Here is a 26,020-nt window from a genome sequence, read left to right as displayed (position 1 = left end):
ATCTTCCTTTGTTTGTTGTTATGCACGATAATCTAGTGTTCTCTTACTGTGAAAAATTAAGGGCTGCCTAGTCATGAAAGACGAATGAGCAATAAATATGCTCAATCCGCTATTCTCAATATAGCTGAGAATAAAAAATGAACTACAGTCTTGATTATGGGACCACGTTTCATTCCTTATATGAACTATAATTTAGGTCCTTTAAAAAAGTGAGAATGAACTAACAAAGAGGATTAGGCTTGGACATAATTGAAGCAGGCAGGTAACTTTCAGGGAGCCTGCATTTTAAGAGGTACAACAGAATCTCCTAGTCACCTATCCAGTAATTGTTTTTTTTTTTTCTTAATATCAACCCTCCTGAATTTATTTAGGACAGAGATATTCCCAAGAAAAAATTGTGGTTAATGAGATGCAAGTCAAAGTTGTTTGGAGAACTTCTGAGGAAATACCACAAAAGGGGGACAGTTAGCCCAACACACCCTCACCTATCCTCTTTCCTGCCTGGATATAGACATAAAGACAGCACCCATCTTAGACCACAAGGTGAACTTGAGGATGAAAGGTATGCTTTCAAAATAAAGAGGCAGAAAATTGGAAGGGATTGCATCCCTGATGATCGTAGAGCACCCAAACTCCTGAAATGCCTATCACTGGACTTCCTTTATGTGAGAGAAACCCATTTATTTGTCACTGTTATTTCTAGTCTCTGTTACTAGCAATCAAACATAATTTCTAATTGATAATGGAGTAAAATACTACTGCCTACATTTAGAAGGCAATGTGTCTTGTTAGTCTTAACGTTTGATCTCTGTTTAAATGCCAAGTCCCCTGGAAGAGGCATCCTTGCTGAGTTTACGGTCATTTCTGTACAGCAGGTTTCACAAAGGAGAGCGAAAGTACAGAAAGCAGGCTTTAGAGTGAACAAAAAAGGTCCCTATAGTTGTCATAGAGGGCATACCAAATAAACAACTAGGAAAATAATAAATTGGCTCATGTTAATGTAAATGGAAGAAAATCAAGAGACTTTGTATTCAGATTTTTGGAAGATGCCAAAACAAAGGAAAAAAAAGTGAATCACATCAGCAGGGCAACTTGTGCTAAGTCAAAAGAATAACACTGCAATCCTATTCATCTGGCATGTCTCTTCCTTGAATTTTATAGTCACATTTCCCCCCCAGGGACTAACTAGGCAAGAAGGATCCACCTGGGGGCACCTTCTTATTACCAGATATCCAGCCCCCTCAATGTCCCATCCATAAAATTTACTATGTTATTCTCAGATTGATCAGCCCCTGCTGATTTTAAGAGTCAGGGATTTTTACAAAAATATTTTAATACCTTTCACTCTTCTTTCTCTTTGAAGTTCCAGCCATTATAATTCAGCTATTTCTTGGCTCATGAACTTGGCAAGGTTTTCTGGAAAAAAAAAAATTCATCTTGTTGGCAGAGAGGTTTCTCATACGCTGACAGTTTAGCTTATATGAAATCGCTGAGTAATAGGAAGGATAAAACAAGGATTTTAAAGGGAACAGGAAGCAGAATGCCCTTCACAAGCGAATTCCAGACACACTGATTTTTGCTTATCTAAGAAGAGGAAGGGATTTTCCTTTGAAGCAGCATTCACTGACCTCCTGCTAAAACTGTTTATTCAGTGTGATTTCTCCATTGGATGGATAGTGGTCTTGTCTTCTTCCCCAGACCTTCCTTAAGTGCTGTTCCGAATGTAATCCTGTACTGTCACATCAGAGCAGCCTTGTCTAACCCTTTCTGCTAAGCAACACAGCTGGAGGCTGAGGACCACTTAGGATGCCTCATACTCAAGTAGCCCTTCATCTCAAAACAAATCTCTTAAAAATCTCTCTTAAAAATATTCCTTGGAGCAAGTCTTTGTAGACAGTTCTATCTGACATCTCATAAAAACTGAAAAGAGGAAGCTTGTGCACCTCTGAAGAGAGCCCATCTCCATCTCTGCATCTAAAAGCACATGGAAAATATTAATTAGCTAAGTTCTTGAGTATACAACGCAGGAGATATGTGCCCTTGTTTTCTCCATGTTGAATCTCTTTTCCATGCTCCGAAAAAAAAAAAAAAATTGAAGAGAGTAAAAATGGTTGAAATTAAAAACACTTTCATACAACATTCTATTCTGCTTAAAACAGTGCCATAATTCTACTGTACTGTAAACAAGTGGATAGAGATATTGTAAAATTAGCTCCAATTTGCATAATAATGCTTTACTGTTATAATTTAGTGACTACATTTGCACAAATTTAATAACAATTCAGCTTACATCTTTTTGTTTTAATGTATTTTATACAAATAATGTCAAATTTACAATTAGGTTCCTGAAAGCAAGCCTGATGAGGACATTGTCTTTTTTCAAGTTAAACATTCCGCATGATATGATAATTCTAGCCTTCTTAAATTAAAGGTCACCTCCTTTTCTGATTTTTTTTTCTTAAGCAGGGCAAAAAAAAAAAAGTTTTTGAGACTCCTAATGATCTGGAACAAAAAAAAATACCCATGGATATCTAAAACAGCTCAAAATACTCAAATTATATTTTCCCATTTCACTTTCAGGGAACTACAGAATTTAATCCTAAAATCTAATTTGAAAGTTTTTTTTTAAAATATTTTTTATTGATTTATAATCATTTTACAATATTGTGTCAAATTCCACTGTAGAGCACAATTTTTCAGTTATACATATGTATTCATTGTCACATTTTTTTCTCTGTGATCTACCATAAGATCTTGTGTATCTTTCCCTGTGCTATACAGTATAATCTTGTTTATCTATTCTACAATTTTGAAATCCCATCTGTCCCTTCCCACCCTCCACCCCCTTGGCAACCACAAGTTTGTATTCTACATCTATGAGTCTGTTTCTGTTTTGTATTTATGCTTTCTTTGTTTGTTTGTTTTTTAATTCCACATATGAGTGATCTTATATGGTATTTTTCTTTCTCTTTCTGGCTTACTTCACTTAGAATGACATTCTCCAGGAGCATCCATGTTGCTGCAAATGGCATTATGTTGTCGGTTTTTATGGCTGAGTAGTATATTCCATTGTATAAATATACCACCTCTTCTTAATCTAGTCATCCGTTGATGGACATTTAGGCTGTTTCCATGTCTTGGCTATTGTAAATAGTGCTGCTATGAACATTGGGGTGCAGGTGTCTTTTTGAAGTAAAGTTCCTTCTGGATATATGCTGAGGAGCAGGATTCCTGGGTCATACGGTAAGTCTATTCCTAGTCTTTTGAGGAATCTCCATACTGTTTTCCACAGTGGCTGCACCAAACTGCATTCCCACCAGCAGTGTAGGAGGGTTCCCCTTTCTCCACAGCCTCTCCAGCATTTGTCATTTGTGGATTTTTGAATGATGGCCACTCTTGACTGGTATGAGGTGATAACTCATTGTAGTTTTGATTTGCATTTCTCTGATAATTAGTGATATTGAGCATTTTTTCATGTACCTGTTGATCATTTGTATGTCTTCCTTGGAGAATTGCTTGTTTAGGTCTTTTGCCCATTTTTGGATTGGGTTGTTTGGTTGTTTCTTATTAAGTCGTACGAGCTGCTTATATATTCTGGAGATCAAGCCTCTGTCGGTTTCATTTGCAAAAATTTTCTCCCATTCCGTAGGTTGTCTTTTTGTTTTACTTATGGTTTCCTTTGCTGTGCAGAAGCTTGTAAGTTTCATTAGGTTCCCATTTGTTTATTCTTGCTTTTATTTCTATTGCTTGAGTAGACTGTTCTAGGAGAACATTTTTGAGATGTATGTCAATGCTTTGCCTACATTTTCTTCTAAGAGGTTTACTGTATCTTATGTTTAAGTCTTTGATCCATTTTGAGTTGATTTTTGTATATGGTGTAAGGGAGTGTTCTAGCTTCATCGATTTACATGCTGCTGTCCAGTTTTCCCAACACAATTTGCTGAAGAGACTGTCTTTATCCCATTGTATATTCTTGCCTCCTTTGTCGAAAATTAGTTGACCAATTAGTTGATTAGTGGGTTCATTTCTGGGCTCTCTATTCTGCTCCACTGGTCTATATGTCTGTTTTTGTACCAATACCATGCTGTCTTGATGACTGTAGCTCTATAGTATTGTCCGAAGTCTGGGAAGGTGAGTCCTCCAGCCTCTTTCTTTCTCTTCAGTAATGCTTTGGCAATTCTAGGTCTTTGATGGTTCCATGTAAATTTTATTATGATTTGTTCTAGTTCCGTGAAATATGTCCTGGGTAATTTGAGAGGGATTGAATTAAATCTGTAGATTGCCTTGGGCAGTGTGACCATTTTAACAATATTGATTCTTCCAATCCAAGAGCGTGGGATGTCTTTCCATTTTGTAAAGTCTTCTTTAATTTCCTTCATCAATGGTTTATGGTTTTCTGTGTATAATTCTTTCACCTCCTTGGTTAGATTTATTCCTAGGTATTTTATTACTTTGGGTGCTATTTTAAAGGGGATTGTTTCTTTTTCTGTTGATTCATTGTTAGTGTAAAGAAATGCAACTGATTTTTTAACGTTAATCTTGTAACCTGCTACCTTGCTGAATTCTTCAATCAGCTCTAGTAGTTTTTGTGTGGATCTTTTAGGGTTTTCTATATATAGTAACATGTCATCAGCATATAGTGACACTTTTACCTCTTCTTTTCCAATTTGGATCCCTTTTATTTCTTTGTCTTGCCTGACTGCTGTGGCTAGGACTTCCAAGACGATGTGGAATAGGAGTGGTGATAGTGGGCATCCTTGTCTTGTCCCAGATTTTAGTGGGAAGCTTTTGAGTTTTTCACCGTTGAGTACTATGCTGGCTGTAGGTTTGTCATATATAGCTTTTATTATGTTGAGGTATGATCCCTCTATACCCAATTTGGCGAGACTTTTTATCGTAAGTGGGTGTTGAATTTTATCAAATGCTTTTTCTGCATCGATTGAGATGATCATGTGGTTTTTATCCTTTCTCTTGTTGATGTGATGTATTACAGTGATTGATTTGCTTATGTTGAACCACCCTTATGTCCCTGGGATGAACCCCACTTGGTCATGATGTATAATTGTTCTTATGTGTTGTTGGATTCTATTTGCTGATATTTTGGTGAGGATTTTGGCATCTCTGTTCATCAGTGATATTGGCCTATAATTCTCTTTTTTGGTAGTGTCTTTGCCTGGTTTTGGTATCAGGGTGATCATGGATTCATAGAATGAGTTTGGGAGTATTCCCTCCTTTTCAATCTACTGGAAGAGTTTGAGAAGGACTGGTATGAGTTCTTCTTTGTATGTTTGGTAGAATTCCCCAATGAAGCCGTCCGGTCCTGGACTTTTATTTGTAGGGAGGTTTTTTATTGCTATTTCGATTTCATTTCTAGTGATCAGTTTGTTCAAGTCGTCAGTTTCTTCTTGATTCAGTCTTGGTGGACTGTATGTTTCCAGAAACTTGTCTATCTCCTCTACGTTATCCAGTTTGGTTCCATATAGTTTTTCGTAATATTCTCATATGATATTCTGTATTTCTATTTTATTTGTTGTAATTTCTCCATTTTCCTTTCTTATTTTGCTAATTTGTGCTCTTTTTCCTTCTTTGTGAGTTTGGCCAGAGGTTTGTCAAATTTATTTACTTTTTCAAAAAACCAGCTTTTGGTTTGATTGATTTTTTTTTTTTAAATCTCTATTTTACTTATTTCCTCCCTGATCTTTATAATTTCCTTCCTTCTGCTGCCTTTTGGGTTTTTTTGTTCTTCTTTTTCTAGTTCTTTTAGTTGGTGGGTTAAATTGTTTGAAATTGTTCTTCTTTTTTGAGGAAGGCCTGTATCACTATAAACTTCCCTCTTAGCACTGCCTTTGCTGTGTCCCATAATGTTGTGTGGTTGTGCTTCATTTGTCTCAAGGTATTTTTTAATTTCAGTTTTGATTGCCTCATTAACCCATTGGTTTTTAATAGCATATTGTTTAATCTGCATGCTTTCCTTTTTTTCTCCTTTGTTTCTCTGTTGTTTTCTAGTTTCATGGCATTGTGGTCAGTAAAGATGCTTGAGATAATTTCTATCTTCTTAAAATTGTTGAGGTTTCTTTTGTGCCTAAGTACCTGATCAATCCTAGAAAATGTTCCATGTGCACTTGAAAAGAATGTATATCCTATTTTTGGGGGGGTATAATGCTCTGAAAATATCCACCAAATCTAATTTTTCTGTTGTATTATTTAATTTCTCTCTTGCCTTATTTATTTTCTGTCTGGAAGATCTGTCTAGTGATGTTAATGTGGTGTTAAAATCTCCAACTATGATTGTATCCCCATCAATATCCCCCTTTATCTCTGTTAGTAATTGTTTTATGTATTTAGGTGCTCCTATATTGGGTGCATATATATTAATGAGTGTAATATCCTCATCTTGTATCACTCCTTTAATCATTATAAAATGTCCTTCTTTATCTTTCTTTATGGCCTTTGTTTTAAAGTCTATTTTGTCTGAAATCAGTACTGCAACACCTGCTTTTTTGGCTTTTCCATTTGCATGGAATATCCTTTTCCATCCTTTCACTCTCAATCTATATGTGTCCTTCTCCCTTAAGTGGGCCTCTTGTATGCAGCATATTGAAGGCTCTTGCTTTATTATCCAGTCTGCCACTCTAGGTCTTTTGACTGGAGCATTTAGTCCATTAACATTTACAGTAGTTAATGATAGATGTGTGTTTATTGCCATTTTGAACTTATCTTTGCAGTTGATTTGGTATTTCCTCTTTGTTCCTTTCTTCTTCCTTTGGTGGTTTGGTAATTTTCCTTTGTATTATCATGGATTTTATTTAGTTTTTGTGACTCCCTTGTAAGTTTTTGGCTTGTGGTTACCCTTTTCTGTAAGTCCATCAGCCCATTACTATATCTTGAACCCATCCTACTGAGAACAGAAAATTTAAGAAAGAAAGAAAGAAAAAATACTCTATATTTTCTTGCTTCCCTCTCCCACTCTTAATGATTTCGATGTCTTTTACAATTTCATGTTTATTTTACTTGTAATTCATGAGTTATCACCTTTCCAGTTATGAGTTTCTCATTTCTGTAGCATCCTGCTGCTTTTCTATTTAGAGTAGACCTTTCAATATTTCTTTTAGCATGGGTTTAGTGTTGCTAAACTCTTAGTTTTTGCTTGTCTGTGATATTCTTTATCTCTCCTTCTATCCTAAAGGATAGCCTTGCTGGATAAAGTATCCTAGGCTGCATCTCTTTTTCATTCAGGACTTTAAATATATTTTGCCACTCCCTTCTGGCCTGTAGTGTTCGTGTAGAGAAATCAGCTGAGAGCCCTATGGGGGTTCCCTTGTAACTCACTCTTTGCTTTTCTCTTGCTGCCTTTAGGATCATTTCTTTATCCTTGACTCTGGCCATCTTGATTATGATATGTCTTGGTGTGGGTGTTTGGGTTTTCCCTGTTTGGGACCCTTTGAACTTCCTATACTTGGATATCTGATTCCTTCTTTAAGTTCGGGAAGTTTTCAGTCTTGATTTCTTCAATCCCCTTTGGATCTTTCTTCCCTATTATGTGAAGATTGGCACACTTTGTATTATCCCATAGGTCCCTTATGTTGCTTTCATTTGTTTTTATTTGTTTATCTTGCAGTTGTTCTGATTGGGTGCTTTCTATTGTCCTGTCTTCTAGATCACTAATTCGTTCCTCTGCATTATCTAGTCTGCTTTGCACAGCCTTTAGATCCGTTCTCATCTCAGCCAATGAGTTTACCAATTCTACTTGTATCTTCTTTATAGCTTCGATTTCATTTTTGACGTATTTTATATCTCTAAACACTATCTCTTTTGGTTCCTTCAATACTTTGATCACTCCTTTTTTTTTGAAATCTTGATCTAGTAGGTTATTGATGTCTATTTCATTGATCATTCTTTCAGGGGATTTCTCTTGTTCTTTTAATTGGGAATGGTTTCTCTGCTTCGTCATCTTGCTCATATCTCTCTGGCACTGTGGCTTATGGAGTATCAGTTATCTATTGTGGTCTTGGAAAGGAGTTTATTTATCTATCTAATGTCTATGTAGGGAAAAAACTTGCTGTTTCCAGGGGCCCTCTGTTGGCACCCTCGTCTGTGCTTCTCCCAGTGCCTGTCGGCAAGCAGATGGCACCCCCTCCCAGCACAGCATTCCTGCCGGAAAGGCAAGGGGCCACCCGCCGTCTCCTGGCGCTGGTCACTCCGCGGCTCTGTGCTGCTGCGCACTCTGCCCCTGGTCCCCACTCTGCAGGCGGGCCCTGGGAAGACTACAGAACAGCCCCGCACCTGCTCCGTGTCCAAACTCAGCTCCTTGTTTGTCCTGGTGGCGCAAACTTTGCAAGGCAGCAGGGCAGAAGGATCCTATCTGACTCGGGCTGCAAACAAGTCACTGTCTGGCCTTTGAGGCTGCCGAGCCCCCAGGCACGGATTCAGGTTTCGCCCCCGCCCCCACCTGGGTGCCAAGCGCCATGGGATATGGTGGCTGCGCCTGAGCCCCGCCTCTCCTCGCCGAAAACCTTCCGTGGGTTTTCAGAGATGGCAGTATGCAGCATTCCCCCCAGGACACATCAGCTGTGCTGTTTTATGGAGGGCCCAGGTTGTTCTGCCCCGTGCACCCACACATCCACGTTGCGCAGCCCCCTGAAGTCCCCTGGGGCTGCCTCAGTGCAGCCGTCCCCATCCTCTGCCCGGCTAGGGCAGCCTGTCCCAGCCCCCAGCTTGGGTCTCGGGCTGGGTGTCGCAGGGACCCTCTATGCCCGTTTAACTTAGTTCTGTAGGTCAAGGGCTGCTCCGTACAGATCCGAGCTTTGGAGGCTCCCCCTCCGTCCTGCTGGCATCTCCGTTGGAGAGGGGGAGACCCAGCAAACAAGCACCAGTCCTCTTTTGATGTTCCCTCCCCGCGGGACCGGTCCTGCACTGTTTTGCCTTTTCGTCTTTCTTTTTTTCCTTTCTCCTAACAGATTTTTGGCGTCTCTGTCTTTTGAAGAGGACAATGTTCTGTCGGGAGTTCTGCAGGTGCTCTGGTTGGCTGAGTGGGTCCACGGATGTGAGTCTTGGTGTATCTGTGGGAGAGGGTGAGCTACGAGCATCCTACTACTCCGCCATCTTGGCCTCCTCTATCCTGAAAGATGTTTTTAAGTTTAAAATTAATTACATTTAAATATTGGGCTGGTGGAGCAAATCGCATTAAAAGATGTTTTTATTATATTTATTGTCACAGATGTTAATTTAATGGACCTAACAATTACTGTCTTTTGGATTTTTGCATAATTCCACCTGATAGAAACTGAGTTGCCACATAAGCTCTGTTCTTATCTGAGGCTTTGTGCTCCCAGGGCTACTGGGTCAATGATGAAATCATCGCAAGTCCTGAATCAGTGCTTTCCTTGAGGAAAATTTCAGTAATCATGGCTATCACAGGGCATCTCTTTTTCAAAAATGAGAACAGCAGTGGGTTTCTTGTAAAAAAATTAGAAGGGTTATTAGAATATATAAGCAACCTAGTTTGTCAAGGAAGCTGGTTAACTATAGAAAAGACTTTCTTGATGAGATTGGTTGTTAAACATTCAAACGAGTTACCAAAAGAGGTGCAAAAAGATATATTCCTGGTGATGCTTTAGAAATCCTTGATTCTGTTCAGGGCTGCTTCATACTGTTGTGTAGGTTACTGGCTAAGGGTCAAAGTGAGGGCTGAAATCCAGCCTACACCCCAGCTGGCAAGCTGGGAGCTCTGAAGTAGAGCAACATAAACCCAAAGGAAGAAGCACTTTTTCTGGTTTCAAGGGCACTCTATGAGTTCATGAAAGCACGAAGTCTGACTCCCTAGGTTGGTATAACTGTGGTTTGGCCTAATGAAAGAATTACCTTCTAGGGTCTCTCCTTCCCAAAATTCTGTAATTTTAAATAAAGTCCCCATGAGATATAAACTGGAATCACTTAACTCAAAATGCTAATCCCACAATAATTTTAACAAAGAGCAATCCTCATAGTAACATCCAAGTCAGTCCTGGTTCAATGTATTTTTAAGTTCTACCCACTGTTTGGTTGGAACTTGTGATTAAATCTATCACATTAAACAATATCAACACTTACCCAATGAATGTGATCACTTGGACAACTAACCACAATAATTAGGTCAAAATCCCTTTCTATACCCACTTCCATCTTCTTCTAAGTGACAGCAATATTTGTTATTTTATTTTATGTAAACTCTTAGATAAATACTTCAACTGTCCTCTTTGGTTTTCCAAAAAAAAAAAAAAAAAAAATCAACCTAACTTCAATCTTGCTATCTCTGAGGTGGCTCACAACAGTGACCAGACTGCTTCTTCATTCATAGAGTTGTCTAGAACACTTATTGATAAAAAATTGTTTGGTTTGGAGAGACTTTGCACTTTATAAAAATCTGTGCAATTATTTGCTATGTGAGTAGCTTTATTTGCCATGTATTCTGGTCATTTTAAGACATATGACATATTCAAATGACCAGAAAGCACACAGAAGAAATAATGTAGATTTTAAACCAAGAGAGGGAAAAAAAAAAAGTGGATAAGGTAATAAAATGCATGCATGGATTAGAACCTAAATTTTTATTTTATACGTGTGCCTTGCAAATAGCTATTTCATTAGTGGTCTGAAAAAAATGTATTTGAGTTAATCCCCTCTAAGTTGCTTTTCTGTCATCAGCTTTATAGCTTGTGAAACTTTTTCTTAAAGATCACTGCCCATTAGTCTCTCTAGGTCTCCATACATAAATTGTCAGAGGGCAACTGAGACAGAGTGTACAGAAAGAACAAACATAACATAAATTTAGGGGTATGTGTTAGAAAACCAATCTTATATGTAAAAGAATATGACTGAGGTCCTCCTTCAGTTAAGCCTAGAATGCCAGCTGAATTCTTATTCTGGCTTTCTCTGATGAGTATTGATCAAGAGTGATCCTTAACAGTCACAACCCATGAAGCTCTAGCTGAAACCCCTCTAGGACTGACTTAAGGGGAAAATACAACTTTATTAGTTAAGGCAAAACAAAAACAAAACAAAACAAAAAACTAGGTTTTTCTTCTACTACTCATATTAAAATGTGAAGCAAACATACAAAAGGAAAAGAATGCACTCATTTATTTTCTAGGCTAGAGAACAGGAGATCTCATATACTCTGCAGAGAGAATCCTTGATAATGATTCAGCGATTATCAGACTTCAGTCCCAGACAATTTTAATATTTTAAAAATCTGCATGCCATCTGTATTATTTGTTTATATTTTCCTTAAATTGCTTACTTATAGAAAAAAATCTAAACACATTTTTTGAAGGAAAATTTATGTCACTACTGTAAAGGGACAAGACAATACCACTTGAGATAACTAACAATAAATATAACAAAAATAATCCAGTTTTACTAAATTCCAGCTGGGCAGTTTTGCTGTCAAATGCTCTCAGCCCTAGCTTTGCTGTTTGTTAAAGTAAGAGAGAGATGGAGGGAGGCGGGGGAGAGAGAGACCGGCACATTTGGGAGAGATATTTTAGAACTACCTAAGTTTTTCTAAAAGCCTGAAAGATCTTTGAAAGGGAAATACATTTCTTCATATGACATTTAAAGTTATTAAATGTCAGGTCTATCCCACTTACAATCACCCATCTTTAATGGTAGTAGGGGTAAAGGACCCAAACTTTTGGGAACACAGAACAGAGATTTCTGCTATCACTGGGACACCCTTCTGCATACTTCTGACTCAACACCATTTTTATCCCTTTGCCACTTATAGAAATGGGCCCAGATGGTGAATAGCTTTTGGTAACAGCCAACAAATACCATAGCATAATTACTCAACCTATTTAATCATACACACAGAAGACACTTTATAGGTACAAATTAAGGTAAACACAGTTCTAGCTACTGTGATTACAAAGATGTAGCACCAGTCACTTAAGTGCTTAACCAAGTGGAAGACTATTTATTACCTAACATTTTAGAACTGCAATTAAAAGAAGAAAAAGTATTGCATGTCCTGATATACTTCATTAGGTATTTCTTCCATCTTCTTGGAAAACAGAAAAAAAAGAGGTTCCTGTTCAAGACAGCAATATAGAAGAATTTCAGCTAGTAGGTCTCACTGTTAAGACCTACTGCCCAGAAAAAAGATTCCTTCCAAAATATTACTGCTCATTGACAATGCATCTGGTCACCCAAGAGCAATGATGTGACAAAGCACCTGGTCACCCAAAGGCACTGATGCAGAGGTACAATGAGATTCATGTTGTCTTCATGCCTGCTCATACAACATCCATTCTGTAGCCCATGGATCAAGGAGTAATTTCAACTTTTAAGTCTTAAGAAACATATTCCATAGGCTATAGCTGTCATAGATAGTGATTCTTCTGATCGACCTGGGCCAAGTCAATTGAAAACCTTCTAGAAAGGATTCACTGTTTTCATTGTCAGTAAGAACATGCATGATTCATGGGGAGAGGTCAAAATATCAACATTAACAAGAGTTTGAAAGAAGTTTATTCCAACCCTCATGGATAACTTTGAGGTGTTCAAGACTTTAGTAGAGGAAATCACTACAGCTATGGTGGAAATAGCAAGATAGCTAAACTTAGAGTTGAAGCCTGAAGATGTGACTGAACTACTGCAATTTCGTCATAAAACCTGAAAGAATGAGTTGTTTCTTATAGATGAGCAAAGAAAGTGGTTTCTTGAGATGCAAACTACTCCAGGTGAAGATACAGTGACGACTGTAGAAATGGCAACAAAGGATTTAAAATATTACATCAACTAGGTTGATGAAGCAACAGCAAGGTTTGAGGGGACTGACTCCAATTCTGAAAGAAGTTCCACTATGGGAAGAATGCTATCAAATAGCATTACAGGCTACAGAGAAATCGTTCATGAAAGTAGAGTCAACTGATGCGGCAAACTTCATTTTTGTCTTACTTTTAAAAATTGCCACCACCCCCCTACCTTCAGTAACTACCACTCTGACCATTCAGCGGCTATCAATAGTCAGGCCATACCCTCTGCTAGCAAAAAGATTATGATTCACTGAAGGCTCAGATGATGACTAGCACTTTTTTTCAATAAAGTATTTTTAATTAAGATATGTACATTATTTTTATATGTAATTCTACTGCACACTTAATAGACCATAATAGAGTATAAACATAACTTTTATATGTACTGTGAAACCAAAAATTTGTGTGACTCGCTTCATTGTGACATTTGTTTTTGGTGATCTAAAAACAAATCTGCAATATCTTCAAGGTAAACCTTAGTAAAAGCAGCGAATTAACCATATATAAAACTAGTATGAAGGCTAAAGACCAAGCAGTAAAATAATCTATATATAAAATAATTACAGGCTACCCTTGAACAACATGTGTTTGAACTGTGTAAGTTCACTGATATGCAGACATTTTTCACTAAACACATACTAAAGTACTGCAAAATCCATAGTGAGTTAAATCTACAGCTGTGGAATTGTGAATATGGAGGACAAACTGTCCAGTTACATGCTGATTTTCAACTGCATGGAGGGTCAATGTCCCCATTCCCTGCATTGTTCAAGAGTCAACTGTAGTAAGTGACACACAAAACAAAAAGATCTAAAATATGATCTTAAAAACTTAAAACATGGGAAGTGGGCAGTAAAAACATAATCCTTGTAAAATGCACTTGAACTTAGGCAACCACCAACTTAAAATGGGCTGCTATATACATAGGTTGTTATATATGAACCTCATGGTAAGCAAAAACATTTAACAGACAAAAAGAGAAAGGAATACAAACATAACGCTAAAGAAAGTCATCAGATCACAAGGGAAGAGAAAAGAGAATAAGGAAAGAATAGAGAAGAATTATGTAAACAACCAGAAAACAATTAATTAAATGGTAATAAGTATATGTCGATCAATAATTACTTTTGATGTAAATGGACTGAATGCTTTAATCAAGAGATGCAAGGGTGGCTAAATAGGTGAAGAAATAAGACCCATATAAATGCTGCCTATGAGAGATTTGCCTATGAGAGATCACCTAAATATATAAAGGAAATATTAATAGATTTAAAGGGAGATACTGACAATAATACAGTCATAGTAAAGGACTTTAACATCACACTTACCTCAATGGATACATCATCCAGACAGTAAATGAATAAGGAAACACTGGCCCAAAATGACATAGTACTCCAAGTGGACTTAATAGATATGTATACAGAACACTGAAAACCAAAACAGTAGCATGTACAGAGATGCTATTTCTTTTAAAGTGCACATGGAATACTTTCCAGGACAGATCACATGTTAGGCTACAAAAAAGTCTCAATAAATTTAAGAAGACTGAAATCATAGCAAGCATCCTTTCTGGTAACAACAGTATAAAACTAGAAATCAATTACAAGAAGAAAACTGGAAAAAACAAACATTTGAGGGTAAACAATATGTTACTAAACAATCAATGACTCAAAGATATCAAGGAGAAAATTTAAAAAATACACTGCGACAAATAAAAATGGAAATAAAATGTTCCAAAAAGCTATGAGACCCAGCAAAAGTAGCAGGAGAGAAGCTTATAGTGATTAAGGACTACCTCAGGAAGCAAGAAAAATCTCCACAATCTAAACTTATACCTAAAGGAACTACAAAAAGAGGAATAAACAAAGCCCAAAGTTAGTAGAAGGAAGGAAATAATGAAGATCAGAATGGAAATAAATGAAATGGAGACTAAACGAAACAACAGAGAAGATCAATAAAACCCAGAGCTTGTTCTTTGAAAAGATAAACAAAATTGATAAGCCTTTAGCCAGATTCACCAAGAAAAAAAGACAGAAGGCCCAAATAAATAAAATCAGGAATGAAAGAGGAAATGTTGAAACCAACACTACAGAAATTAAAAAAAAAAAAAATCACTAGAGATTACTATGAACAATTATACACCAACAAATTGAACAACCTAGAAGAAATGGACAAACTCTGAGAAACATACAATTTCCAAGAATGTATCAGGAAGAAATAGAAAATCTGAACAGACCAATCACTAGTAATGAAATAGAACTAGTAATCAAAAAACTCTCAATGACCAAAAGTCCAGGACCAGATAGCTTTACAGGCGAATTCTACCAAACATTTAAGAAGAGTTATAACTATCTTTTTCAAACTATTTAAAAAAACTGAAGAGAAAAGAATGCCCCCAAAATAATTCTGTGGAGCCAGCATCACACTGATAATCAAACAAAATAGATTATAAAAAAAGAAAATAACAGGCCAATATTCCTGAGGAATATAGATGCAACAATCCTCTACAATATATTAGCAAACTACATTCAACAATACATTAAAAGGATCCTATGTTATAATCAAGTTGGATTTATTTCAGAAATGCAAAGATGGTTTAATAGCCACCAATCAACCAATATGATACACCATATTCACAAAATGAAGCATAAAATTATATAATCATCTCAGCAGATGAAGAAAAATCTTGATAAAATTCAGCATCCATTTATGATTTTAAAAAATACCTTTCTACAAAGTGGGCACAGAGGGAATACACCTCATCATAATGAAGGCCACATGTGAAATGTCCACAGCTAATATCATACTCATCAATGAAAAGCAAAGCTTTTCTTCTATCATCAGGAACAAGACAAGGATATCCACTATCAGCACTTTTGTTTAATGGAGTATCAGAAGTCCTAGCCACAACAATCAGACAAGAGATAAAAAGCACCCAAGTTGGAAAGAAAGAAGTAAAACCATCACTATTTGCAGATGACATATTGTATATAGAAAACCATAAATATTCCACACCAAAAGGCATTAGAACTAATAAATAAATTCAGTAAAGTCGCAGGATACAAAAAATCAATGTACTGAATTCTGTTGCATTTCTATATATTAGTAATGAATTTTCAGAAAGAGAAATTAAATAAGACAATCCTATTTAAAACTGCATCAAAATAAAACATGAAGGAATAAATTTAAACAAGGAGGTAAAAGTATACCCAGAAAACTATGACACTGATTAAAGAAACGGAAGAGACACAAATAAATAGAAACATATACCAATGCTCTGCAACTGAGGGTTAAAAGCTCTAAGTTTGTCATAAAATCAATATTATATCAATTACCATATGATTTCACGCTTATGTGGAAAATAAAACAAATGAACAAACCACACCAAACCGAACCAAAACACATAGGTACAGAGAACAGAGTAGTGGTTATCAGAAGGGAAGGGGAATGGGGGAAGGTGAAATTGGTAAAGAGGATCAACTGCATGGTGACAGATGGGAGCCAGATTTTCAGTAGTGAGTACATTGCAGGGTAAACAGAAGTCGAAACATAACTGTATATACAAGAAACTTATACAATGTTGCAAACCAATGTTACCCTCAATAAAAAATAAAATAAATAAATGTCACAGGGATGTCATGTGTGACTATAGCTAATACTATATTGTATATTTGAAAGTTGCTTAGAGAGTACATCTTAAAAGTTCTCATCACAAGAAAAATACATTTTTTATCTACATGTAGGGTGATGGATGTTACTGAACATTATAATGATTAGTTTGCAATATATACATATAAAGAATCATTGTGGTGTATATCTGAAACTAATATTATAAGTAAATTATAAAAATATGTCATTTATGAAAAAGAAAATATTATATGTCAATTATAAAAAAGAAAATAATCCCACATACTATTGCATCAAAAAAACAAATACCTAGGAATAAACTTAACCACGTGGGTGAAAGACATGTACAGTACAAACTGTAAGACACTGATGAAAAAAACTGAAGAAGACACAAATAAATGGAAAGAAATTCTGTGTTCATGGATTAGAAGAATTAATATTGTTAAAATGTCCACACTACCCACAGCAAGCTACAGATTCAATGCAACCACTATCAAAAAACCAAAGGCGTTTTTCAGAGAACTTGAACAAATAATCCTAAAATTTATATGGAACCACAAAAGACCCTCAATAGCAAAGCAATCCTGAGAAAGATAAACAAAGCTGGAAGCGTCACAAACTCTAATTTCAAACTTTATTACAAAGGTATAGTAATCAAAATAGTATGTTATTATCATAAAAATGGACACACAGATCAGTGGAACAGAATAGAGAGCCCAGAAGTAAACACATTCATATATGGACAATTAATTTACAAAGTAGCCCAGAATAAACAGTGGGGAAAAGACAGTCTCCTCAATAAAAGCAAAAATAAGTAGTGCTACATCAAACTAAAATTTCAACAAAGGAAACCATCCTAGAAAAGTACCCTACCAAACAGGAGACGTTTGCAAATCATGTATCTGATAAGTAATTAATATCGAAAAATATGTGAAGAACTAGTGTAAGTTTATAACAAAAAAAAATCAAATAATCCAATTAGAAAATGGATGAGAGTCTGAATATTTTTTGAAAGAAGACATACATATGGCTAACAGATAAGTGAAAAGTTGCTCAACATCATCTAACCATAATGAAAATGCAAATCAAAAACTATAATGAGATATCACCTCATACCTGTTAGAACGGCTCTTATCAAACAGAGAAGAAATAATACTGTTGGTGAGGATTTGGAGAAAATGGAACACTGTGACTGTTGGTGGGAATGTAAATTGGTGTAGCCACTATGGAAATGAGTATGGAAGTTTCTTAAAGAATACAAAATAGAACTACATTATGATCCAGTATTTAGAATTCTGGATATTTATCCAAAGAAAATAAATACACTAATTCAAAAAGATATATGCACTCCCATGTTCACTGCAACATTATTTATAAAAGCCAAGACATGGAAGCCAACCAAATGTCCAACGGATGAAAGGATAAAGAGGATGTGGTACAGGAGAGAGGAATGGGCAAGAAAGTGGAGTAGGAAGACCCTAAGCTCACCTCATCCCATAGGCACCAAAATTACAACTATTTACAGAACAACCATTGATGAGGAAGACTGGTAGATTAACAGAAAAGATCTTCTACAACTAAGGGTATGTATACAAGGAACAAAAATGAAAATGGTAGGAGGTTAGGAGGGGTAGAAACACAATATTGCCAAGATCCACACCTCCAGGAGTCCTACCCACAAAAGGGAGGATAATTATAATTACAATTGCAGTGTTTCTCCCCAAAGAATGACGGGTCCAAACACCACATCAACTCCCCAGCCTTGGGGGTAATGCACTAGGAAGAAGAGCCCCCAGAACATTTGGCTTTGAAGGCCTGTGGGCCTTACTTTCAGAACCAGAGGGCTGTGTGAAATAGACTCCACTCATAAGGAGCACACACAAAATCTCACACACTCCAGGACACAGGACAGAAGTACTCATCTGAAAGAAGCCTGGGTCAGCCACACCTGCTGATCTTGGAGGGTCTCCTAGACAGGCAGGAGGCAAGTGGAACTCACTCTGGGGACACAGACATTGGCAGCAGCCATTTTTGGGAGTTTGTTCCACCATGAGGACACTAATGCCGACAAGTGCCATTTTGAAATCCTCCTTCCAGCCTATTAGCCACAGGACCTGGCCCTGCCCACCAGCCTGACAAGAGCAATTCTGGGATGCCTTAGGCCAAGCAGCTAGCTGACCAGGGACACAGCCCTACCCACCAACAGGCCTGCTGCCTTAAGATCAACTGAGCCCACAGTCACCCCATGAACTGGTCCTAACAGGCAGAGAACCTGTTCACCAGTGGGCCAACACCAACTCTGAGACCCCCAGAACCCTGCAGCCAGAAACCCTGGGACACAGCTTTGCCTGCCACCGGGCTGGTACTAGCCCCAGGACCTGGCCTCACATACTAGTGGTCAGAAACCAGACGCAGAACCACCACAACCCTGTAGCCTGCCATGTGAGGACCCAGCCCCACCCACCTACCCAGCTCTGGGACACTTTGGGCCTGTCAGCCAGCTGGCCCAGGGTCTGGCTTCACTCATCCCACACTGACACTAGCTTCAGGACACCTGAGACCATGCAGCCAGCCATGTCAGGAAACAGCCCCACCCACCAGTATACTAGACCACACTAGAACAAGGACCCTGGCCCTACAACCTGCCAACCCAGAACATCGTTTCGCCCACCAGTGGGACAGCACTAGCCCCAGGATCCCTCAGGGTATTGTAGCCAGCCACCTCATTACACAGCCCTGACTACCAACAGCAGGTAGCATACACACAAGGCAAGGTCTGTCAACCAATCAGACTAGGGTCTAGCCATGCTTAACAGACTACCCACAGTAATCAGCTCAGTCCAACAGAAGGACCTAAGCAGTCACACAGGGAGTTCCCCTGGAGCATATATTTCTGGTGACCAGAGGTGAGTATGCTGCTGGATTACATTAACAGATGTAAAGGGAGAAATTGACAGTAACACAATAATAGTAGGGGGACTTAAACACCCCACTTATATCAAAGGATAGATCATATAGACAGAAAACCAATAATGAAACACTGGCCTTAAATGAACTTATATATACACATAACATATATATAGACACACACACATATATATAACATTCTATTCAAAAGCAGCAGAATACATTGTATTTTTCAGTGCACCTAGAACACTGTCCAGAATAGATCACATGCTAGGCCACAAAACAAGTCCCAGTAAAGTTAAGAAAACTGAAATCCTATCAAGCTTATTTTCTGACCAGAAGGCTGAGACTAGAAATCAACTATAAAGGGAAAAAAAAATGCAAAAAATACAACTACATTTGGATAAACAATATGTTACTAAACAACCGATGGGTAACTGAAGATATCAAAGAGGAAATAAAAAAATATCTGGAGCCAAATGACAGTGAAAACCATAATAATCTAACATCTTTGGGATACAGCAAAAGCAGTTCTGAGAGGGAAGTTTATAGTGATACAATCTTACCTTAGGAAACAAGAAAAATCTCAAACAACTTAAACTTATAGCTAAATAAGTAAGAAAAATAACAACAGCAAAACAACCCAAAGTTAGTAGAAGAAAAAAAAATTTTAATGAGTAGAAATAAAGACTGAAATAAATAGAAAAGATCAGTGAATATAAGAGCTGATTCTTTAAAAAAAATAAACAAAATTTATAAAACTTTAGGCAGACTCATCAAGAAAAAAATGAGAGGACCTCAATCAATAAAATCAGAAATGGAAAAGAATTTACAACCGTCACCACAGAAATACAAAGGATTGAAAGAAATTACTATGAACAACTGTACACATAAAAAAATGGACAATCTAAGGGAAACGGACAAATTCCTAGGAAAGTACAATCTCCCATGACTGAACCAGGAATAAATAGCAAATATCAACAGACCAATTACCAGTAATGAAATTGAATCAGTAATTTAAAAATAACTCCCAAATGTCCAAGACCAGATGGCTTCACAGGGAAATCCTACCAAATATTTAGAGAAGAGTTAACACTCATATTTCTCAAACTATTCAAAAAACCTGCACAGGAAGGAACACTTCTCAACTTGTGCTACAAGCCAGCAAAACCCTATAGCAAAATCAGACAAAGCTATTACACACACAAAAAATTATACGCTAGTATCACTGATGAACAAAGATGTAAAAAAACCTCAATAAAATATTAACAAACTGAATTCAACAATATATTAAAAGGATCATACAACATGATCAAGTGGGGTTTATCCCTGAGATGCAAAGCTGGTTCAATACCAGCAAAATCAATGTGATACACATTAACTAAAGAATAAAAATCATGAGTATCTTAAAAGATGCAGAAAAAACTTCTGAGAAAATTTAACATCCATTTATGACTAAAAAAAAAAAAACTCCACAAAGTGGATATAGAGTGAATATACATCAACATAATAAGGGCTATATATGACAAACCCACAGCTTACATCAATCTGAAAGTACTCCCTCTAAGATCAGAAACAAGACAAGGATACTCACCTTTGCCACTTTCATTCAACATAGTAGTCGAAGTCCTAGCCACAGCTAGACTTTTTCAGACAAGAAAAATAAATAAAAGGCATTCAAATTGGAAAAGGGGAAGTAAAACTGTCATTGTTTGCTGATGACATAATATTATACATAGAAAATCCTAGATGCCACCAAAAACTACTATAGCTTCATCGATGAATTTGGTAAAAGTGGGAAATAAAAAAAATTAATGTACAGAAATCTTTTGCATTTCTGTACACTAACAATGAACTATCAGAAAAAGAAATTAAGAGAACAGTTCCATTTATCATCACATCAAAAAGAATAAAACACCTAGGAATAAATCTAACTATAAAGGTAAATGACCCACACTTGGAAAACTGTAAGATACTGATGAAAGAAACTGAGGATAATAGAAACAGATGGAAAAATAGATCTTGTTCCTGGATTAGAAAAATATTGTTACAATGACCATGCTACCCAAGGCAATCTACAGATTCAAGGCAAGCCCTATTAAAATACGAATTGACATTTTTCACAGAACTAGAACAAATAACTCTTAACATTTGTAATGGAACACAAAAGACCCTGAATAGACAAAACTATCTTGAGAATGTACAACATAGCTGGAGGTATCATGCACCCTGACTTCAGACTATACTACACAGCTACAGTTAACAAAACAGTATGATACTGGCACAAAAAATACAGACAGAGATCAGTGGAAAAAAATAGCTCAGAAATAAACTCATGCACGTATGGTCAATTAATCTAAAAACAAAGAAGGCAAGATTATACAATGAGTTAAAAACAGTCTCAATTAGTGGTGCTGAAAAAACTGGATAGCTATATGCAATGAAATGAAATACAACATTTTCTCATACCATATACAAAAAGAAACTCAAAATGCTTTAAAGACCTAAATGTAAGACTGGAAACCATAAAACTCCTAGAAGAAAACATAGGCAGAAACCTCTTTTATAAATCACAGAAACTTATTTTGGCTATGTCTCCTAAGGCAAAAGAAAAAAGCAAAAATAAACAAATGGGACCAACTGAAACTTAAAACCTTTTGTACAGCAAAGGAAACCAGTGACAAAAGAAAAAGACAACCTACTGAATGGGAGAAGATACTAGCAAATGATATGACTCATAAGGGGCTAATATTCAAATATATGAACAGCTTATGCAACTCAATATCAAAAATAAAAAAAAACCCAATTAATAAAGGAACAGAAGACCTGAATAGACATTTTTTCCAAAGAGAACATACAGATGGCCAACAGACAAATGAAAAGATGCTCAACATCATTAATCATCAGGGAAATGCAAATCAAAACCACAATGCTATATCACCTCACACCTATCAGAATGACTAGCATCAAAGAGTCTACAAATAATAAATGCTGGAGAGGGTGTGGAGAACACAGAACCCTCCTACACTGTTGGTGGGAATGTAGTTTGTTGCAGTCACTATGGAAAATAGTATGGAGATTCCTTAAAAACTAACAATAGATTTACCATATGATCTAGCAGTCCTACTCCGAGGCATATATCCAGAGAAAACTCTAATTTGAAAAGATACATGCACCCCAATGTTCACAGCAGCGCTATTCACAATAGCTAAGACATGGAAGCAACCTAAAAGTCCACTGACAGATAAATGTATGCAGAAGTTACGGTGTGTGTGTGTATGTGTGTGTATGTGTATATATATATATACCACACAAAATGGAATATTAACCATAAAAAGAATGCAATATTAGCCATAAAAAGAATGAAATAATGCCATCTATGACAATATGGATGGACTTAGAGGGTGTTCTACTTAGTAAAATAAATTACACAGAGAAAGAACATTACCATATGATTTCACTTATATGTGAATCTAAAAACACAATAGTTATCACTTACATGTTGGTGAGGATGTGAAGAAAAGGGAACTCCTGTACACTGCTGGTGGGAATGTAAATTGGTGCAGCCACTGTGGAAAACAGTGTAGAGTTTTCTTAAACTAAAAACACAACTACCATACGATCCAGCATTTCCACTCCTGAGTACACAGCTAAAGAAAATAAACACTAATTTGAAAAGATACATGCATCTCAATGTTCATAGCAGCATTATTTATGATAGCCAAGATGTAGAAGCAATCTGTCCATCAACTAACTATATATGTGTGTGTATATGTATGCCTGTATATACATATATGTAATATAACATTATTTGGCCTTAAAGAATGAAATCTTGTCATCTGTGACAACATGGATGGACCTAGAGGGTATTATACTAAGTAAAATAAGTTACACAGAAAAGAAAATTATATTTCACTTATATGTGGAATTTAAAAAAAAGAAAAGGAATAATCATATCAAAACAGAAACAGGGTTACAGATAGAGAATAAAGAGATGGTTGTCAAATAGGAGGGAAGTGAGGGTGTAGGGAGGGAACAGGTGAGGAAGATTGAGGTGCAAACTTCTAGTTGCAGCATGAGTCATGGGTATAAAATGTACAGTGTGGGGAATATAGTCAATAACTATGTAATTTTCCTGTGGTGACATATTGTAACTAGACTTATCCTGTTGATCAATCTGAAATGTACAGAGATACAGAATCACTATGCTGTGTAACAGGAACTAACAGTGCTGCAGGCCAATTATACTTCAAAAACAAACTCACAGAAAAAGAGATCAGATCTGTGGTTACCTGAGGTGGGGAACGGTGGGAGGGGGAACCAGATAAGGCAGTCAAAAAGTACAAACTTTCAATTATAAGGTAAGTATGTACTAGGGATGTAACTACAACATGATGATCATTAGCACTGCTGTATGCTATACATCCAAGTTGTTAATAGTAAACTCTAAGAGAGCTCATCACAGGGAATTTTCCTTCTATTTCTTTAATTTTGTACATACATGGATGGATATTCACTAAAGTTGTAATGATCATTACAGGTTATATGTAAATCAAATTATGCTGTACACCTTAAGCTTATACAATGCTGTGTCTCAATTACATCTCAATAAAACTGGGAGAAAAGAAAATAGATGTGGTATATGTACAATAGAATATTATTCAGCCATAAACAGAAAAATTCTGCTGTTTGTGACATGGATGGACCATGAAGGCATTATGCTAAGCGAAATAAATCAGACAGGCAAAGGCAAATACTGTATGATCTCACTTATATGTGGAATCTACAATAAACAAACAAATCAAACTCACTGATAAAGAGCACAAACTGGTTATTGTCAGAGGTGGAGTGGGAGGGTGAGGGAGTGGGGAAATGGGTGAAAATGGTGAAAAGGGACAAACTTCCAGGTACAAATTAAGACCTAGAGATGTAATGGACAGCAAGGTATCATAGTTAATAATACTGACTTGTACACTTGGGAAAAAAAGAAACACAATATGTAGCAAACTTGTAGTTGTTCACCTCAGGTAATCACAATTCTTAATTATGGTAATCCTGTTCTCACACAGCTTTTCCAAATTCTTACTAATGTGTCTTAATAGCTAACATACGGAATACCCTTAAAATCTGAAGTAAAAAAAAGCTACCTAATAAGACTGATACTAAAGCAATAACTTGATGCTTTGGTTTCATAATATTTACAACACTGCAATTAATACTTTCTCAAATGAACCTCATAACGTTCAGATTCAACTCAGACTCCCACTTTACAAAGTTAAATAATTTGAATATTCAAAATGCCAATTTGCCCATGGTCCCATGGCTAATAAATGGGAAAATTAAATTATCTTTTGATTATTTTCTCACCAAGATATTCTCATCATAGATAGCTTTGGTGCACTCCTTCCTGTGTATAGTTCTCTGTTCCATGTTCATGTCAGTCGATATTCCCTGGGCTCCTAATTTGTACCGGGCACTGGGACAGGAAAGGATGTGAAAAAGAATGGCATACCGTCTAGCTAATCTGCGCTCCTCAGAAACGGCTTTACTTCCTTATATGCCATTTTTTGAGGGGCAGTGACCCCTGGAATTAGGATGAAGGACAGCGCAGTTAAGCAGGGAAGGAGGGAGAGAAACACAACTAAGTATTACCGAGTTCACCAACACGAAGTGCAACTGATCCCTCAGAACCGCCCTTTCAAAACTTTGTAATGTTTATTTCAGACGTTGAATGGAATGGACGGGGTTAGAAGCCGTGGAGAAAAGGGGACAAATTCATCTACCAGCTTCTATGTCTTTGGTTGTAGGTTTGTGCCTTGGGCGGTAAGTTTGTTACACTAGGTGTTGCCCATACGTGAACACCTAGGGGGTCGACCTTTTCCCTGTGAAATCGCGGACGCCTCGGGTTGGGGGTAGGAGAGGGCCCATAGTGTGGGCAGAAAAAACGCACTGCCCGGTGGTGCCGGCAGAACGTCCAGATTCCCCCAGTGGGATGACGGAATGAGAGTCAGGGTAGGCAAGGGAGGTGGTACATGAAAGGAATCTTGACAAAACTCAACGTGAAAGTTTTAACACTCACCATCTGCGCTTCCAGGTCTCACGGTGGTGAGCAGGAATCTTCACACAGGCGTCTCTCAGTATCTCTCACCTTACAGGTTTCCAAACCGGAAGTCCTGCCTCTCCCTCCTTAAAGTCAACTCTCCTCTAAAACAGTGAAAAGAGATTTATCTTCACTATGATAGAGATAATTTCATGCCTTCAATTAAATAGCCATGATACAGATAAAAGAAAACGGGCTATACAATGAGCATGGCTCTGGGAACAAAATTTCAGTCTAATTCACTCAGTTAACATTGAGAACTAACCTTAGGGTTGTGTTAGTAGCTGCTCCAATGCAAACACTATCAGTCCTTGCCCAGGAGAAAGTACCTTGACTGCACTTGGAATTCACCTGGGGAGCGTGAACAAGACTGCTGACCCAGGTGCCACCACTAGAGACTGATTTAATTGGACTGGTTTATACGTTGGGCATTAGGATTTTAAAAGCTCCCATGTGACTCTTCTGTGCAGGCAAGGTGTTTCAACCTGTGATGTAATGCAGGTTTCAATCTAACCTAGAGAATGTTAAACTTTAGCGCGTAAGAGTCATCTAGGGAATTTTCTAGCATGCTGATTCCCAGATCCACGGGCAG

The 26,020-nt window shown here is 37.1% G+C and overlaps 1 long non-coding RNA gene across 1 annotated transcript; it reads right to left on the bottom strand.

Moving 5' to 3' along the window:
* Positions 1–1,337: 1,337 nt before the first annotated feature.
* On the bottom strand, positions 1,338–25,534 carry LOC141575264 (uncharacterized). Its single transcript, XR_012502729.1, has 2 exons — positions 25,408–25,534; positions 1,338–1,416 (listed from the first exon to the last, which is right to left on the bottom strand). It is a non-coding gene; the product is annotated as an uncharacterized LOC141575264 (long non-coding RNA).
* Positions 25,535–26,020: the final 486 nt, after the last annotated feature.

The sequence above is a fragment of the Camelus bactrianus genome, chromosome 3 (assembly GCF_048773025.1).
Source record: "Camelus bactrianus isolate YW-2024 breed Bactrian camel chromosome 3, ASM4877302v1, whole genome shotgun sequence".
Lineage (NCBI taxonomy): Eukaryota > Metazoa > Chordata > Mammalia > Artiodactyla > Camelidae > Camelus > Camelus bactrianus.
This window is presented reverse-complemented; position numbering and strand designations above follow the sequence as displayed.